This window comes from Cynoglossus semilaevis, chromosome Z (assembly GCF_000523025.1).
Source record: "Cynoglossus semilaevis isolate Cse_v1.0 chromosome Z, Cse_v1.0, whole genome shotgun sequence".
In the NCBI taxonomy this organism is placed as follows: domain Eukaryota; kingdom Metazoa; phylum Chordata; class Actinopteri; order Pleuronectiformes; family Cynoglossidae; genus Cynoglossus; species Cynoglossus semilaevis.
The window spans coordinates 12,099,584-12,107,335 of record NC_024328.1 but is presented as its reverse complement, the minus strand read 5'-3'; the positions used below and the strand labels follow the sequence as shown (position 1 = coordinate 12,107,335).

At 37.9% G+C, this 7,752-nt stretch overlaps 1 protein-coding gene across 3 annotated transcripts in view; it reads left to right on the top strand.

The window, feature by feature from the left end:
* ccser1 (coiled-coil serine-rich protein 1) overlaps positions 1-7,752 on the top strand; it is a 158,525-nt gene that overhangs the window by 8,938 nt on the left and 141,835 nt on the right. The window lies entirely within an intron of this gene.

Sequence of the window (7,752 nt, the reverse complement as noted above, 5' to 3'; positions counted from 1 at the left end):
CTCTCCCTTCTCTCTCCTTCTCTCTCTTTCTACCATCTAAATTGGGTCCTCACTCCCAGTCCTTCTCCTACACTTATTTGCCCCGACACTCGCTCACTGTCCCTCGCTGGATTATTTTACCCATTTTTACCAATTTTTAATCTATTTGTAATATATGTATATATGTTTTCTTAATTATTTTTATTTTATATTATCAATATATTTGTTTATATCTATGTTTTTGATGTTTAGATGTTGGGGGACGGATTTTAATTTAATTAATTAATAGAATGTTTCTTGGTGGAAGAAATTACTTGGTTTTTAGTTATTTTTAATGGGGGAAATGCAATCGAGATACAAACTGATTGACATACGAGTGCTGTTGTGGAATGGATTAAACTCGTATCTTTAAGCCCCACTGTAGTCTATACCTAAAAAAAAACAAACAAAAAAAAACAAAAACAAAAGCTCACTGTTCAACCCATGCTTTTTTTTTCTATTATTACTGAATTAGTACTGTATTTGAAGCTTACCATCAACTTCAAATTATTTTCAGAAACCAATGGGTGGCCTGAGAGCAATCAACATCTGTAAATACTAGCATGATGAGCTACTTCTCTGGGAAATAATTCTCTCTGTTGGGTGCTGCCTGTCTTTCTTAAATGACAGATAATCCCACCTGAATTATGGAGGTTGAACACCATTGTTATTATTATTATTTTTTAATCCTTCCTCCTTAAGTCTTTAAGTCCTTAAGTTTACTAGTTTTTTGGTTTACTTCCTCCTTAAGTCTTAAAGTCCTTAAGTTTACTAGTTTTTTGGTTTTAGTATGGCATCTCTTTTTCTTTTTCCTACTCTGGGCTTTTTGTTTTTAAGCCTCAAATAATATCTCTTTAATTTAACTTTATGAGTAAACAGCTGCAATTGTTTTTTATCATCAAAGACATTGTTCCTTTGTTTTCTTTCATATGTATTTGTAATAAATCCACAACATCTGTATGAAAGTATTTTGCATATATTTCTTGTTACAAAGGCACATATCATCAACACTTGTTAGTTTTACTTTTTTGGGATAAAAGTGCAGTTGTGCCATCATCACTTGAACCTTTTCCTCCTGTTTGTCGCGCACCCACCCATCATGTCTTTGTTTCCCAGCAGTGGGAAATGCCCCAAACCTTGAGAAGCACTATAATAATGAGTTCATCCAACTTCATCTCTTCATCTGGGTCATTTTGACCCGCTCTGTGCAGCATCCTGTTTTTTTTTTTTGTTTGTTTCCTATCTGTGGTGCAAATGTTGCTTCACTGGTTCTTAAATACCTGCAGAAAAACATTATTGTTTTTAATGCAATGAATTGTTTGTGCGGTGAACAGAATGATTTAAACCTGTTCTGTAGGACACACCCTGACTTTCACACCAGATAAACACACGCCTAATATTCCTTTCCCGACTAGCAGGATAGCATGTATCAGGCTGCACTGAGGCTGGGTCTACACACTGGCCATCCTTTACCATTACTCCGTATAAATATTTAATAACCCTGTAGGGTGTTTTGATAAGATAACACAAACTACACAACACTGCAGTGATAAAGAAGTTTGAGCTCAGCTGGTTAGTTTGGCATATGGTGTGATCATTAAGAACATGGCAGGGGGGCTGCCGCTTCAATCCCCAGATCTGTTGATTTCAAAAGGGAACATTACCACCATATTTTATGCTCTGCATATTTTGGGAATATCCATTATTGTCTTATTTTTAAATAAGAAAAGTAAAGGCATAGTTGAGCAGGATGGTGGAGAACCATCTATTTAAAAAAAGTTTTTTACTTTAGCCTGTACATACTAATGTTTCAAGTATGAAGTATTGCCATGTACTGTGTTTTAACAAACCATAGTGATTTCCAATGGCACTTGAAGATAGAATATATAGTATGTACAGTATAATGCTTGTTATTTAGCTCCTCCTACCTGCAAGTGATGCATTAGACGCAGTTTAATTGTCCTCGTCCACCGGTTCCTTGCAAGCGTGAAACGACTACAGAGGAGATGGCATCTGACAGCACAGATCAAAGCTGGACAGATGTGGCCTCCAGTGGAAAAGATCTGCAAAACACTGCAAAAACCACAGCAGTCACTGACAACATGTTGGCCTCTATCCAAATGGGTATGGTATTGAGTTTTTAATTTCCTTCAGTGAACTGATTAGGTTTAAAATGATTTTTTTCTGAAAGCAGTTAATGACGTTTTCCATCTTTCTTTTATTTATTTGTCCCACAGAAGAACATACACTTATTTGTAATTTCTATTATGGGTTTAATAAGAATAGCAAATGTTTAAGAATAAGTGTTTAGTAAGAATAAATGTTAAACATGATGAGTGAAAGTTTAATTCAAAAGCTATAGCAAGGTAGAAGCTGAACATTAGTCTACAAAAAAAGGCCTGGAAAACAATGTCATGGTCAAGGAGTAAAATGGAAACTAACCACCCACACTACTTAATTTTACCGCAACTAAAATCCTTAAAATTGCAGCATGTTCACTAGCCAGGTTTTTTTTAGTATATTTTTTACTAACAGCTTTCTTACCAGTTAAACAAATACATAAAGAACCTGCTGGTTAGTAGTACATCAGTATTGCTTATAATAATCCAACAATCCACACTTGTGTGTTGACTTGATGTGTGTTGCTTTAATAGGTGTGTGATTGATCTGTTGTGCATATCTTTTGTTGACACAGCATGTCTACTCCAGAGTTGCTGGAAGGCTTTCACTGTGTTTTTAATATATTGACTTTACAAAATAATGTCAAAAACATTCTTTGAATTCTCACCTGTACTCTACTGGATGTATAGTCATACCTATATCAGTTTATGAGCTAAATCAAAAGTGAATTGTTTTTATCTAAAACATTTTTTTATTGTGGTCCAAAAACAAGTAGGCCTAACTATTGTAATAAAATACAGCAGGTTTACAACTACTACCTTACAATGGAACAAAGGAAAGAGGAACTAAAATGAGGTTGGGTTTTGCTTCCTTGTTGAGGTAATTGTTTGGTCTACATAGTATCTTGGCAGAGGGAATCATGTGTGCACTTTGAAACTTCCAGGAGAACATGCAGTACAGTAGTAGCATTAGAAATTTAAATCCAGTTAAGAGTATGCAATTTAGTCTGTTGAAAGATTGCCATTTTAAAAAAGGTGAGTTTGGAGCGCTTTTCCATTTAGGTTTTTCCATATGTTTGAAAGCTTCAGGTCATTACTTTAAAGCCTTTAAGCATTCTGGTTTTATTAGATAACTAACATGGTTTTGTTTTCAATCCGATTTAATCTCTCTTAATTTAGATCCAGTATAGAGGATTAATGAGCCACGTCCACCATGACCATGTTCTTGTGCAGGTTTCATTAATTGGGTGATGTCACTATCGACAATGTTACAAGCTAACACTGACTATATTTATACACTGTCAGACTGAGGTGACGTGATGATTAAATGAGGAGACCATTGGTGTGTATTGAGAACACCATGTTTGCTTTGACACAGGTGACTCGCTCATAAGTCACTTTAGCACCGAGGGTTAATGTAAGCTTATAATTGCAGTTATTAGACTCTTGAGTAGCTCTTACTGAAACAGCTTCATCACTGTTACCAGCTCTGCTCATTCATTGGTTGGATTATCAGTCCCAAATGAGCAATATGTGAGTATTTGTTGACATAAATGTCCATCTTTAATATATGACTCAACTCACACTTTTTTCGTTAGCTTCTATAATCACTGAGACAGAAACTGTGCTTACAGTGAACTTACTGTGAATCTTGCTTGCTGTCAGATTTCCTGTCGTAATTCAGAGGCTGCTGTGTTGTTCAGCTGGGTTTTAGCAAGATTACAGATGTACAAATCTGCTGCTTGTCAACTTGGTGCAGACTCAAATGCTGAGAACTGGTGACAACCACAGAGAGAATATTTATAATTTAGCACAGTCATATAAACAGCATAATATCATTTTTATCTAACATGATTGTTACTGGACTGTAGTGAGCCTGATTAACATTTCACACTCTTTATCTCTCTTTTAATGCCTTGTTTCTCTCTCCCTTCTTGTGGGTCAGTTCTGTCTCTGTATGATTTAGCTGTCAGACAAAGATTTAATTGTGCAATGTAACAAGTGAAAGTGAAGACAGTTCCACCAGGGTTCTGCCTACGGTAATCACCAATATATTACACCAATATTACCTCTGTACATTTAATTTGAAGTATAATATACAGTACCATATGGCCATGATATATTATACAGTATTTGCAGGAAAAGGTAGCAGAGTCAAGCACATTCAGCTTTTCTCTTGCTCTCTCCCTATCTATCTATCCATCTATCTATTTATCTACCTGTCTATCTCTGTCTTTCTATGTGCACATATATTGTCATATATATTCACACATACACAGTATACATATACAGTATGAACAAATATACTTATATGTGAAAAAGGTGTGTATATATATGCATATAAAGATACATTTACATGTACATACCATATACAGTGCTATGAAAAAGTTTGGGCACTCCTGATCATTTTCAAGATTTTCCTTTATGTATCATTGGTTGTTCAGAACAGCAATTTCAATTAAATATATCACATAGCAAACAAACACAGTGATATTTAAGAAGTAAAATGAAGTTCATAGGATTTACAGAAAGTGTGCAATAATTACTTAAACAAAAGTAGGCAGGTGCATAAATTTGGGCGCCCTTGTTGTTTTATTGTTTTGAATACCTTTAGCACTAATTATTGGAACACAACATTTGTTTGGTAAGCTCATTGACCCTTGACCTACATACACAGGTGAAGCCAGTCATGAAAAAGGGTATTTAAGGTGGCCAGTTGCAAGTTGTTCTCCCCTTTGCATCTTCTCTGAAGACTGGCAACATGGGAGCCTCAAAACAACGGTCAAATGATCTAAAACCAAAGATTGTTCAACATCATGGTTTAGGGGAAGGATACAAAAAGCTAGTTCAGAGATTTCAGCTGTCGGTTTCCACTGTGAGGAACATAGTGAAGAAATGGAAGACCATAGGCACAGTTCTAGTTAAGGCCTGTAGTGGTAGGCCAAGAAAAATCCCAGATAAGCAGAGGCAAAGGATGGTGAGAACAGTCAAACTCAACCCACAGACCAGCTCCAAAGACCTTCAACATGATCTTGCTGCAGATGGTGTCACTGTGCATCGTTCAACTATTCAGCGCACTTTGCACAAGGACGAAGCCTTTTCTGCGCCCATGTCACAAAAAGAGTCACTTGAGGTATGCTAAAGCACATTTGGACAAGCCAGCTTCATTTTAGAATAAGGTGCTGTGGACTGATGTAGGTGCAATGGGTCGAGTGCTGCTTAGGAGCACTCGGTGTTATCAACCAGTCTCAAATTAATAAACAAACCAGTCTCATTAAAGTTATCTTTAATTATTATTTTAACCTACTAATATAGCAATAATGTATTACTTGAAGTATTACAAATATACTAAAATCAATAGTATCCAATAACAATTAAATATCTGAAGGATTTTGAGAGTTCTTGGCAAATTGGGTGGCTTCAATGAATAAAGTAACAACACAGACAAACACAGTTTACAAAAATAATCAAATTTATTTATACAACACTGTCAAGTTAATGACGGTGATTGAACTCATAAACAATGATCATTATAACAAAACAAAGCGTGTGTGTAGGTGTGTGTGTGTGTGTGTGTACTTATGTGCGTGTGTACACGAGTGGTCGTGTACGAGAGAGAGAGATGTTGCCTCTTAGCTACCAAGCAAGCGACTGAGCCCTTGAGGCGTGTTCACATACGCGACTGCGCAGTGGAAGAAGAACTGCGAGGTAGAAGGAACGGCAACAGGAAACACGTGAGGCGTGTATGCGCTCACGGAGGTGTGAATGGGTGTTGTATACGCGCACCAAGATGCGCTCAGGTACAATGAAACAGTGCTTGTGATGTTATCAAAGTATATGGGGGAAGGGAGGCGTACCGCGTGGTCTACTCCAGACAAAGGACTTTGTCGGAGTTTTCCTGATCCCAATACTGATAACGTTACAAGTTAACACTGAAATACTGACGGTGTACAAGAGTATAACACCGAGTCAGGAGGTTAGAAAAGAAGTGCATGCAACAGCCTAGCTATAAAAGCAGCACATATTTCAGACAACAAAATTCAATATGCGTACTTAAACTGTCCCTAAGTTTAAATAGCACTTAACAATACTACAGATTAACTAACGTGCCCAAATGCCAGCCTTACTGTAGTGAACGTCTGCTCGTATTTAGAGGGTAGTGGAAAGTCCGTGCTTCTTGGGTCCTTGCCAGAGCTGGGGACGTCCGTCTGTGTCCAGAGAGTCCTCTTGGTTCCGAAAGTCCGTTTCAGGAGGAAAAGTCTCTGAATGTCGATGTGCCGGTTCACACGAATACCGTTAGAAGGAATCCTGTCGCTTCTAACTTTTCAATAACTGCTTTGGTCGCAGCGCTACGTTACTTGTATAACCTAATTACCGGTTAACTCAGTTAAGAAAAAGACGCTACTAGTGCATTTATCACCGTGGGCAATGGTGTCTACAAAAGCGCATTGGTTCTTAGTCTTCTGAGACGAGCAGGTTTTCTCTTTTCATCGAGGTCCTACGGAGCGAAAGTCCTGAACAGAGAGAACGATATTGGGGCTGGCCCCCCAATTTAAAGGTTGCGGAGGTTACTGATCGTGACATATGTGGATTTACCGGAAGCAGTGGAATTATGGGAGTTCGAGTCCTTGAAAGGACTGTTGTAGTACCTACACTGATGAAACTAAAATTCAGTTATTTGGACATAACAAGGGGCGGTATGCATGGCAGAAGAAGTACACAGCATTCCAAGACAAACACCTGCTACCCACAGTTAAATTTGGTGGTGGTTCCATCATGCTGTGGGGCTGTGTGGCCAGTGCAGGTACTGGCAATCTTGTTAAAGTTGAAGGTCGCATGAATTCCAGTCAGTATCAGCAAATTCTTGCGAACAATGTTCAAGAATCAGTGACAAAGTTGAAGTTGCGCCAGGGCTGGATACTTCAACAAGACAACGATCCTAAACACTGCTCAAATTCTAGCAAAGCATTCATGCAGAGGAACAAGTACAACGTTCTGGAATGGCCATCTCAGTCCCCAGACCTGAACATCATTGAATGTCTGTGGTGAAAGATTCTTGCTATATTTTGATCCGGATTACAGCACCAGTCAAATTGCTGTGTTTTAGAAAGTTGGTGTGAAGATCTCCCATTGTTCCCACGGAGTAGAGGTGTTTTAGAAAGTTGGTGTGTAGAGAATTTGGGGAAATTCTCTTTGAAGTTTTCGGGCAGTGTGTGCTCCTGAAAGCCATTTGGTGTCTTAGCTTCCTGCTGCAGACCCAACCAAATGTGAAAACCACTGAAATCTAACAGCGGGCTGTCCATGCTCAGAAACCCTCAAACTTGACTGAACTGGAGATGTTTTGTAAAGAAGAATGGTCAAAAATACCTTCAACCAGAATCCAGACCCTCATTGGAAGCTATAGGAAGCGTTTAGAGGCTGTTATTTCTGCAAGAGGAGGATCTACTAAATATTGATGTAATTTTTCTGTTAGGGTGCCCAAATTTATGCACCTGCCTACTTTTGTTTAGGTAATTATTGCACACTTTCTGTAAATCCTATGAACTTCATTTCACTTCTTAAATATCACTGTGTTTGTTTGCTATATGATATATTTAATTGAAATTGCTGTTCC